The sequence below is a fragment of the Sorex fumeus genome, unplaced genomic scaffold (assembly GCF_029834395.1).
Source record: "Sorex fumeus unplaced genomic scaffold, SorFum_2.1 ptg000079l, whole genome shotgun sequence".
In the NCBI taxonomy this organism is placed as follows: domain Eukaryota; kingdom Metazoa; phylum Chordata; class Mammalia; order Eulipotyphla; family Soricidae; genus Sorex; species Sorex fumeus.
The window spans coordinates 1,161,659-1,174,274 of NW_026606136.1; the positions used below are offsets into that span (position 1 = coordinate 1,161,659).

At 36.6% G+C, this 12,616-nt stretch overlaps 1 protein-coding gene across 4 annotated transcripts in view; it reads left to right on the plus strand.

Annotated features, from left to right (window-relative positions):
• Positions 1-12,616, plus strand: part of PTPRD (protein tyrosine phosphatase receptor type D) — a 1,654,013-nt gene that overhangs the window by 1,045,444 nt on the left and 595,953 nt on the right. The gene's annotated exons all lie outside the window — the stretch shown is intronic.

A 12,616-nucleotide genomic window follows, 5' to 3' on the forward strand; every position in this document is an offset into this window, starting at 1 on the left:
ATAAGCCTCACCCTGCCAACACCAGATAATCTCCTCATCAACCACCCTCCAGAACACAGGGCTGCTCTTCCCAGATGGGAGTATAAAAGGATGCTCCCAGAACGATGCCACAAGACTCCGCGCCAGGCTATTTCCACTCGGGGAGCCCCAGAGGGGGGCAGGCGGGAGCCCTCCCCGACCCAAGGGACCCAGCCCTGGCAGCCGACCTCCACTACCCAAATTAGGCCGCTTTCTAGACCACACAGCCATGAATATAATGGGACACTTCCTACCCATTGTCCATAATTACCACACCATGTATGATGGAGTTCAGAAAATAGGCAACAGATCATAGAGAGAAAAACATATGGTCTCAGAGAGACCAGCAAGCTACGAAAGTATCCTGCCCACTCAGGCAGAGACTGGCAAGCTCCCTGTGTCATATTCGATATGCCAAAATCAGTAACTATAATGGGTCTCATTCCCCTGACCCTGAAATAGCCTCCAATCATTGGGAAAGACAGGTAAGGAGAGGCTGCTAAAAACCTCAAGACTGGGATTAATAGAGACGTTACTGGCGCCTGCTTGATTAAATTGACGAACAATGGAATGACAGTGATACAGTGATACAGTTATCATAAATATTCCATGGATACTTATAACATCCCAATATAATAGGGTAGGGCAGTGTATATATATGTATATATATATATATTTATGTATATATATATATTTATTTTATTATATACATATAAAGTTCTACTAAAACCTTCCTTTCCTTTTATCTTTTATAAAAGTTATGTTTAATTGAATTTGCTAACACAAAGAAATTGGAGCTAAATTGTTTTGATGTCAGAAAATAATCCTAGTTTTTAATCACTTTTTTTCTGCCTTGCTCCTCCCCAGTTTTTACTAGTTTTTTTTGAATTATTAATTTTCCTTTAATTTTTAATCAAAAACCCAGGAACTATAATATAGATTATGAATAAAGTAAAAGTTATTTTCTGTGCCTGAGGGAAACTTTGACACTATAAAAATTAATTGTGCGCTTCCATAATCTTTCTGGGATTATATATGTAGAATTGAATCACGAAATTAAGCCTAAAATTATTATTACATAGACATGGAATGATAAGATCTTAGTATCACCTACCCCTCTTCATCAATCTGTTGCTAATATAAATAGTATTATTACCTTTTGGACCAGCATTTGATTATGGTGACAGCTAGTTTTAAAATGTTTACTAGTTAGATATTAGATTGTGATTCTTTATAATAAAATTTCATTCATCGCCGGGCCAATGTTAAATTCTAGTGTTCCATGTGCTATTTTAAGCCTGGGTAAAAATTCTGTCATCTATATTAGTTTCAGCAAATGAACAAACCATGAGTCTGTGCTTTTCTATTATATTATTTTAAGCTTAATGTTATTATAAGCTATTGGGCTTGGAGACAATGACAGTCATGTCCCACAACCATTTCTGAAGGCAATAGAAAATTGAGAAAGTAGTTTAATAAACAGATGTTGCCTTTGCCTTTTTAAAGAAAATCATATTTATTTGAACGGCTTTCTCCATATAATACAATCGGCATGTTTAAAAGGCAATCATTTCCCACAGTTTATTCTCTTAAATGAAATCATAACTGCTTATAGAAGTATTCCCTTGCTTCCCCCTATGTCATCACTCTGATGTGTGGCATTGGACTGAAAAGAGATAGGGAATGAAATTCCACAAGTGCTTAGGATTTAGAAGAACAACTGGAGTTTTAAATAACTCTCTTGATTTTTTTTAAAGGATTTTATAAAAGTAAACTACAGGGGGCAGCAAATATTAACAGGCTTATGAGCTCATTCTGTCTGAGAATTAAGGAGACCTGGGCAGCTCAACTTTGCTCTGATGGAAATAATTGAATTTAATGTGGATTAATCACTTTCTCTTTGCTTTGGTTTCAATATGTGTAAGAGTTAAATGTAGAAGAGTATTCTTTACTCCCTCCCTCAGCTGTAAATAGCAAGCTCAAGCCCAGAGAAATCCCTCATGTTTCAACTGTGTTTTGTGGGTTTTGTTTTTTAAATTCTAAAATCAAGAAAGGTGTACTGAAATGAACTGGATTAAACACCTGGTGATCATTTGAGCATTACAGTGAGGGCAGAAGCACAGGAATTGAACACACAGGGTAAGCAGGACATTTTCTTCTCTTTGCAGTTTTATTTATTCAGTGAGTTGAGTATTGTTAGACTTTCCTAAAACATCTCACATAGTTTGACTGTTTTATTTTCTGTGAGCGTCCAAATAGCTGGTATTTTGAAAATCAAACACGCAATCATTGAATTTCCCAACTAAATTTCATAGTGGGTTTTTAATTTTTTTTTTAATAAGGACACAGAAAGAACACACGCTGCTTGCAAAGTGTGTTGAATTTGACATGATTTTATTGGGAGGCCTCAAAAGAAGGAGAATGCCAAATCCTCTTTGAAAGGCTTTGATCTTATCCAGTTGCAGTTCAGAAAATAGTACCTTCCAGACACTTGGTGTGGCCTAGCCTCTCTTTTCTGGGAAGTCTGAAAAAATAGAGAAAGAATCTTTGTTAGTCTTTCATCTGCCTCAAATCCTATGTTTTAAAATGTCAACAGCTTCTAGGAGAGTTGCAAAAATCTTTAACTGTTGATAGTGTTACTTGACAGAGTAAGGGATGGTGTATTGTAACTTTAAGACAGAAGCTGCATATACTTCCAAAATAAAGAGAGAGAGAGAGAGAGAGAGAGAGAGAGAGAGAGAGAGAGCTTGTGACGACATGCATGCAAGAGGAGCACACCAAAGAGTAAAGTGGAGAGGAAGCTAGTTGAGGTCGCAGATTTACATTTTCATGTTGCCACCAATGATCTCAAGTCCTCATTTTCTATCACTGCCAGATGGTGTCCTCTCCTCTCTGTGAGTCTTAAATTGATTCCGTTCCTGTGTTTTTCTTTTTCAGAATAAAGTATTCAAAATAAACACAAAGTCACAGGAAATAGCATAAAAACACCTATAAACTCATCAACCCAGAATGAGTAAATGTTAATTTGCCACATTATCCTCATTTTTTTTTTCATTTTTCAAGAAGCATCTTTACACACTTTTTTTTTTAAACAGTATGACACACATTCAGAAAAGTAAACATTTAGGAAGTGTACAGTTCAATGACTTTTCATAAACTGAAAACACCTATATGACCAGAGCTCAGAACAAAAATAATAGGACATTATTAGCCCCACAGAAAACCTTCTCTGAAGTCCTTTATGATCTTTAATAGGTAGCACTGTAGCACTGTCCTCCCATTGTTCATCAATTTGCTCGAGCGGGCACCAGTAACATCTCCACTGTGAGACTTGTTGTTACTATTTTTGGCATGACTGAATATGCCACGAGGAGCTTCCCAGGCTCTGCCGTGTGTGGGGGGATACTCTCGGTAGCTTGCCTGGCTCTCTGAGAGGGACAGAGGAATCGAACCTGGGTCGGCCGCATGCAAGGCAAACGCCTACTCGCTGTGCTATCGCTCCAGCCCTATCTTTAATAGGTATATCTATTATTCTAATTTCTAGCAGGATACATTGTATTTACTTTTGCATATAAAAATATATGCATATATTATATATGCATGTGTGCGTATTATACAGCATGTGCTCTTTCATGCCTAATTTCATCATTTCACTTTCTCTATCACCTGTTGGTCAGATTTCTTCTGAGAGTTTTGCATAGTGGTAGATTGTTTATTTCCATTGCTGAATAATATCCATTGTATCTTAACTCCCAACAAATTTCATTTTTTTTTAATTTTGTGAGACCCTAACAGCAATTGTTGGCCAGTCGGGCCAGAAGTTCTGTTCATGTACCTGAGCTTTCAATGCTGCTTGAGCTGGTGTGAGGGACACTAGGGCTGTCACATAGGGCTGGAGACCTCTAAGACCACACCCAGTGGTGTTTGGGAGTGACAGGGATGCATTTGGTGATGATTCAGTGCTGTGAAGTGTTGTCATGCCGTTCTGGAAATCAAGCCCCTGCCCAGTACATGCCCTAACTATTGTACTGTGTCCTGGCAAGTCCCCCATATATTTTATAAAATACAATTTTAGAGATACAAGATACAATTAATTAAACTGTGTGATCTCATCTGTATCTATTCATGATACAAGAACTTGTTTCGGAATTTGAATTTTTTTTTCATCTTTTTGGGTCGCATCAGGTGATACACAGGGGTTACTCCTGACTCATGCATTCAGGAGTTACTCCTGGCAGTGCTCAGGGGACCATATAGGATGCTCGGAATCGAACCCAAGTGGGCCACATACAAGGCAAACGCCCTACCCACTGTGCTATCTCTCCAGCGCTGAACTTATATATTTTTTTTATCAATAACAGTACCCATGATGTATTTGATATGCCAAACACAGTAACAACAAAGTCTCCAATGGAGATGTTACTGGGCCCGCTCAAGCAAATCAATGAACAACAGGACAGTGACAGTGACAACAGTAACTGAAGTAACATTCCACTGTTTTTTTCCCTCTGTCAATATTATACTATATATGAGTTCCCAGTTATCTGCATGCATAGTTAGCCCATTTTAATGTCTCAATATCAGTCCACTGAATGTGATTGGTCCTATTACATTTTAGAATATACTTTGAGGACTTCCACTTGTCCCACGTGCATCAAGAATAGGAAAGATTTAAATTCCTTGGCTATAGTGTGGCGAGTGGTTCAGTTTTCTGCGGGTGGAATTGCATGTCCCTGATTGTTGGTAATGGTGATTTCACATGGTGTTTCTCCAGAAGCCACCTTTTCCCCACACTCAATTTCTTTCTTTACTGTTTTTGACAATTATTCAGGTTTGCAATGAAAATTTTTCTTTTCTTTCTCTTTGTTAATTAATAAAAAAAAAAGGTATTCTAGTCCAATATAAAGAAACTCCATCCAGTGTTCATCAGTTCACACCCTCTCTTTTGCATCTTTGTCCTGTTGCACTATAGAGGCCTCTGCTATTCCACTGCAATCAAGATTATCAATAGCATCTTAATTCCCGCTATTCATTTGGCTAGATCTTGTTTTGCTTTAATGATCTCATACACCTCTTTTCCTTCCCTCAGATGCTGAATTACCTATGTTTTTTCATTTGTCAAAGTTTTTGCGTGTCACCTACCTAGTAAGAATTCCCTCTCCTCTTGGAAATAGTAATTCTTTTTCTGAGTTCTCAATCACCTTCCTGGCACAACATTCATATATATAAATTTAATATATGTGAATATATAATATAATAGAATAATTAATCGATATTAAATTTAGTTTATTGTCATATATAAATTGTTATATACAAATAAAAATATAATTTTTATATAAATAACAATTTATGCATAAATTGTTATATATAAATAAATATATATAAATATATTATATATATAATATATACACACATTTTACCTTTGTATTGCAATCTGCCTATAAGTTAGATACTGTAGGAGTTGTATCATTTTATTGTCATGGCCTAACAAAAAGTTGTGGCAAATATTTGTCAAATAAATCAATAATTAGTGAAGAACTCTCTCTACCATACCTGCAATTCTCTTCTATCAATTTCCACAAATTGTTTTATCCCCGTTGAAGAAATCTTGTGCCAGAATTTGGTGTTTCTGCCCTGTGTTGAGCAAATCTCCTCGCACAAGCTAGATGACACAGACTGAGTGGTGAGCTGGAGGGACCCTGTGTCCTCAGAGCACAGACCAGAACTGGAGCAGAGAAAGTTCACTGTTGATATCTTAGCTATTTACTTCCAGTTTCCTAACCCTTAAGCATGGGGGGGGGGGGGGGGGGTAGGAACTGAGAGAGATGAAAGGGGAAAATACCATAAATGAAAAACAAGAAGAAAACCAGAACTCATAAAGCACTGTGGAAGGATGATAATCACAGTGTTGTTGTTTTTTTAACTCTGAGGTTCTGTGATTTTATAATACCATTCATCTGTTAATGATGGCTTCCCATGCACATAATTCCAATATCACACCACCCACAAGTGTACCCACCTCAACCCAAATAGCCAACATCCCTCCCTTTCAACATTCCCACAAACTCAATTGTGTGGATCAGTTTCCACATTGTGTTGCCTTTGGTACTTTGTGGCTACTATATAATGTCGCCTTAAATCCCACATAAGAGAGAGATCAGTCAATCACAGATTTTTAAAAATTTTTTATTAAAACATTATGATTTATAAAGTTATTCATAGTTGAGGTTTATATAATATTGCAGCATTGATTTCATTACCGATGTCAACTTCTCCACCAATGTTTCTAGGTTCAATCCCTTATCCACACCACTCCAACATGCCCTCTTGACAGATACCTTTTTAAGTTCAGTTGTTAAAGCTGGCTTTCTTGATTTCGATGTTGTTGATTCTGTGTTCAGATATTTGGTTCTACCATTCCTTAGCACCGACTTTGTACCTATATCCTCAGACTTGGAACCCTGTTGCTTCTCATCTGTCTCTTATCTCTCCCATTCCCCCTTCACTTTTTCTTTCCTTCTCCTCTCTATAATCTGGGGTCAAAGTTGATCTGGGCAACTTTATAACATTGCATTCTGTCATCCAGTTGTTCTGAATACCACATAAAAGTGATATCATCCTGTGTTTATCTTTCCTCTTCTGGCTTACTTCATTTGACATGTTGTTTTCAAGTTCCATCCTCGTTGTAGAAAATTGTGTAATTTCTTCATTCCTAACAACTATATAGTATATCATTATGTGTATATGCATACAAACATAATGCACTGTGTTATATATAATTATATATAATATAAAATCCATTGTGATATATATATACATATATATATGTCACTGTCACTGTTCTCCCGTTGTTCATCGATTTGCTTGAGCGGACCCAGTAACGTCTCCATTGGAGACTTTTGTTGTTACTGTGTCTGGCATATCAAATACATCACGGGTAGCTTGCCAGGCTCTGCCGTGCAGGCGAGATATTCTCGGTAGCTTGCCGGGCTCTCCGAGAGGGGCGGAGGAATCGAACTCAGGTCGGCCATGTTGGCTGCGTGCAAGGCAAACAAACACCCTACCGCTGTGCTATATCTCACATCTTCACAATCCACTTATCTGCCATTGGACATCTAAGTTGATTCCAAATCTTAGCTATTGTACTGAGTGCTGCAGTCAATACTGGTGTGCTTATGTTTTTTTTTAAATGAATTTTTTTCGGCCCTGAGAATAGATAACCCAAAGTGGAATTGCCGGGAGTTCAATTTTGGTTTACTGAGTACCATCCATACTGTTTTCTATAGGTGCAACTTTCCCACAAACAGTGGATGAGGGTTCCTTTATTCACCACATCCCTAAAACAGAGAATTTTCCCAGCATTTTCTCTTTTTTTATTGAATCGCCATGAGATATAGTTAAAAAGCTTTCATGTTTGAGTTTCAGTCATGCAATGATTGAACACCCATCCCTCCGCCAGTGCACATTTTCCACCATCAATGTCTCCAATATTCCCCCTACCCCAACCCTTCTGCATTTTTGATATGTGCCATTCTCACTGGTGTAAGATGATATCTTGTTTTCATCTTGTATTAGATTTCTGTAATAATTAATAATGATGAGCATTTTTCCAGTGTCTGTTGCCCATTCATTTGTCTTCCTCAGAGAAGTTTCCGTTTATTTCCTTTCCCCATTTTTTTGATGGTGCTTTTAGGTCTTTGTTGTTGTTGATTGCTGTGAGTACTTCATAGATCCTGGATGACAATATTTATGATACGTCGAGCAGGAATTTTTTCTCCCACTCAGCTGTCATTTAGTTTGAGCCCATGATTCTTTTGCCATGCAGAAACTTTTAAGTTAGATGTAGTCCCATTTGTTCAGTTTTGATTATGTAGCCTTTACCAGTATCATCATATCATTGAAGACTCCTTTGCTTTCTAGATCTTTAAGCATTCTGCCTGTATTTTTCTCAATGTACTTTATAGATTTAGGTCTGATCTGGAGTTCTTTGATCTACTTTGAGTTGACGCTTGTGTAAGGTGTGAGATATGGATTTAGCTTTAGTTTCTTTCATTCAACCACGGTATTTTTAACCCACCCAGAAGTGTGGAGAGAAAATTAAAGATATGGGACTGGTAGCATTTTATTTTGACCACCCAAATCTGCAACTTCAAGACTTCTCTCTCCCACCGTAGTTTTAAGATGTCCCCATGGTGTTATTCTTTTGCTACAGATGGTTCCTAGAGTTATGTGATGATCACTAATGAAAAATTTCAGGGCCTCACTCCTGGACAAAGGACCTATCAACATATTGTTTGGTCCATTGTCCCCAAGGTATGGAATAAAAATATAATCTCTTTCCATCACTTCAGGTGAGTAGCAAGAACAGAATTCAGACCATAGTATGACTTTCCTACTGAGAAGAAATGGCTATTTTTCAGAAACGTCACTTGCTAATTTTATATTCAATTGTTTTTAACTAATTCCATACATATGACAAACGTCTCATTTGTATATTAACATTGTTTATTTAAAGATCATACTTTGTCATGTGTGTTAAAAAAAAGAGTGCTCATCTTAAGAAATGCTAGGTTGACTCAAGCACTGAAATTCTAAGGGAGGTACTCATCATCCTGTTCGTTCAAACACAGGGGCTAATTAATTTCCCAGAGGCCTTGAACCTTATTTTTAAGCAACAAACTGATTTTTAATCTGTCTTTATTTAATCTTTAAAATGCTAAGCTTCATGCCATTAGTAATCCTTGAAAATCATTGAACTTGGTGCAGCTAAAATTGCTCCCTCTGCTCATTCCTCATTACTCCATGGATAGGAACTGCTGTCAAATATGACTTCCTTGCTTCCACACTTTAACCTGCTTTCCCAGTGAAATAACAAATGAAAACAGGTAATTATAATAGCACCTTGCCTCCTGGAGCCCAAGGTTCCTAGAAAAGCTGCTGTGCTGTATAAATAGCCGAGACTATCTACTTGCCTACAGTGGTGCGGAAGACAAAAATTCTCCTAAAGAAAAGAAGTCAAACCCAGCACAAAATGTGAATGGGGAAGGCTCTAGGAATAGAGATGATTAAGGGCACCTCAAAATAGCTACCTAATAAGTACATAGAAATAAAGATCTTTCCATACAAAGGTCCAAGCAATTCTTTATCACACATTTTTTAAAACCACAGATTGTCATTCTGGCTTGGCACTGACCCAGATGAATTTTACCAAGTGAAAGGCTGTGCTACTTGTGAGATTCCAGTTAGAGGCAAGAGAAGGCACTCTGAACATATTAATTGATATATGATCTCTTCTAGAGATCTATGCATTCCTAGACTTATATCTGGAGGGTGAGGTGGGGGGATACAGTCCCCTGTTCTCTAATATATCTCCTGTATAGGGAAAAGGCACTGCATGATCGGTCTAGCTAAGAGCGTCCTTTTCTATGGTTCATTTCCAATCCATTGTATTTATAATTCTGTGCAAGACTGTAATTATGCCCATTGACAAAGGGCAAAATACTAGGATATATATTTAGATATTTCTCATTAGAAAATCCTCTGAGATTGTTTTCAATCATGCACTCTATTCATATCTTCAAAGTAGGTGAATGGCCTACCTTTATATGGAATATGATCATTATTTAATTTGTTAATCAACATTATATTGCCTAGTATATGGCAGGGATACTGTGAGACACTGAAAGATGGTACTGACAATGCAATATAATGTCTCTTTCTCTAACTTTACCACTATCATAATTTTCTTTGTCTCCTATTTGTGATTTTACTGCAAACTACCATCATTGTCAAAATGTCACCATATCATCATCACCATCATATTCAAGTCACAATTCAGGAAACCATCTTCACTAAAGATCTTTCTTCCTCTTCATTCTATTGAAGTACATTCTACTGTATTCCCTACCCTCTTGGGATTCTGCATGGAACATTATAAGAGCAATGTGCACAGTGTTGTAACAAGAGAAAAATGCATCTACTAGTTATATAATATATTGAGCACCTACTAAAACATCTACATCCAATGTTACAATTGATAGTCACAAAACCTATACAAAGAAAAGAAAAGATTACCTTAATTGAAAATATAAGCACATGAAGTTAAAAGGGATTAATAAACTTACCCAGGTCTTCACGTTAGAAAGTATAATAGCTTGGATTTTAATCATACTCATTTTTAATGCAATATCTGTGTTCTCACTACTCCATCATGATACTTGCATCTAATATGGTATTTCCTGACTAAACATTTTACCTATAGGTGTTCCCAGTAGTTCCTTTATACACACCATTATCTCATCCCTCTGAGATTATACTTTATATCTAAGGTGAGTCTCTACAGTTAGAAGCCATCATTAAAAATAAACTTCAAGGTGAAGTCTTAACAATGACATCCTGAAAGTATAGTTGGGTGTTGTTGGGCTAAAATCTTTAACAAAAGGTCCTCATAAACTTTTATTCTATGATGAGTGCAATTCTGTTTTCCATCTTTTTGTTTTTTTGTCTGACATCTCTTTGAGACTAAATTGGTATTATCTTTATGTTACCTTTTTAGTCAAGGCAGTGCCAGAAAATCATGTTTACTTTGAATTTAGAGCTCAGAGACAGTTAGGACTATATCTGGGGTATAATTTCAAACATCCAAATGATATCACTCAATTATATAATAAGTATAAAAGCACTCTGGAAACGATAAATGGTCTTCTAAGTGAAAAGTATTATTATGTTGCTAGGTAAATATAGCTTTTCATATGGTATTTGATGAGCATTCTTTTTAAAGAAAGCAAACACAACCTAACTAATGTCACTTAATTATTCCAGTAAATAGTGAGTTGCATAATTCTCTTCCTTTCCAATTTTCACATGAAAATACAACCATTTGTTTTATAATCCCTGTGTGGTTATATATTATGTATTTATATGCATAGATTATATATATTTGTGAGTAGGAATATATACATATATATAATCAGTTTATTGATCACTCTCTTACCTGTTCAATGTCATACATACTTGTGGATGATTTCTAAGGATCCTAATGTCTCTTTCAGAAAGTTTTAGTGAGAAAAGATAAGATGAGATCAAAAGGCTAATGCACTGTTTTTGTAGACATCATTGAAATTAGCAGGAAAATAATCATGAGGATATGTACACTGTGTGTGTCATAAAATTTTGAATGACAACTGCCAAAGGAAGGAATCAATCACTAAAATGCTTTAAAGTAGTATTTTTCATCTGCAAGAGTAGATTTTTATAACTGCATGCTTTAAATAAACCTATCTTGTCTCTTTATAAGTCGAACAGGTTCTGAAGAAACAAAGGTTAAAGATTCAAAAGGTTCAGATGAGCTTTAAAAAACATTTCACTGTCTTGCAAGAGAGACATGATTTATAAGGCAACGTATTTTTTATGACACACCAATGTTAGCAGCAGACCATGCCAGTAAGTAAGAAGTTCAGATTAAAAGGAAAGAGCAGTAAAATAACTTGCCTTTACAAGTGTCATTTGGCTTCAAACAATCTTTACTAACGTACTGACTGGATCCTTTTGAATGTGTGCATATGAATTTGTACTTATACGTGTGTAGTTCTTCTGTTTGCAAGCACCAGCAATAGTGCATTGTCTCTTTAATGAAATGGGCACAAGATGATCTCCCTGTATCTGTACTTTAAAATGTGATCTTACGGGCAGTTTCGGAAGCCTTGACGAACAAGGTTCTACATCATAAAATGGTCACCTCAAGAAGAGGCAGAGTGTAGTGATCAATAACATCAGTTATGAGGTCACAGAAATCTGGGTTCAATGTCACTTCTGCCACATGCTAGATTGATTGGAAAGACTAAGCACTTCCTTCAGATTTTGGTTGTTGACTCACTTAAAACAGGATCAGAGGATTATTATGTGAGTTGGTCATATTATAATTTAGATGTTTATCCCTGAATCTAATACATAGTAAGGAGTCAGTTAAGGCTTCCAGGCACATAAATCACTGAATAACAACTTTGAAACAGACAAAATATACAAGTGTAGTTTGTGTGTGTTTTCAAGTAATGAAGCACACCCCCACACCGCCTCTGCATTATATGAAAATGTATAATTAGAGTTTTTCGGCAGTTTCTAACCACTAGCACATTAACGGACAACAAACACTAGTCCATGGTGCAGGCTTTGTTTACTTGGCAAAATGCAGATAATGCAGCTGTTTCACGCAACAGCTAAGGTGGGGGAGGGGCACTCAGCAGAGTAAATTGAGCCCTGAAACTCTCTCTTTAGTTAGAATATGATATCACATTAAGGCCTAAGTTATTTGAATCATTTTTAAAATAAGTCTTTTAAAAATATAAACTTGTTTAATTACTTAAGAAAGTCTGGGTAGGGCCAGGGAGATAGCTCAGAGGGCTAGAACACATATTTTGGAAGTGAGAGCACTGGGTTTGATTCCCAGTCCAAAGCACTGAAGAGACTGACCCAGGGCTTTGAGTCCGGAGTATCCCCTTAATCACCACTGGGTTCCTTGCCCTATTAAAATTTTTATAAAAGAAAGCTGAGTCAGTTCAGCAAAGACCTTCCTCTACTCATCCTCTTTGTACCTAACCAA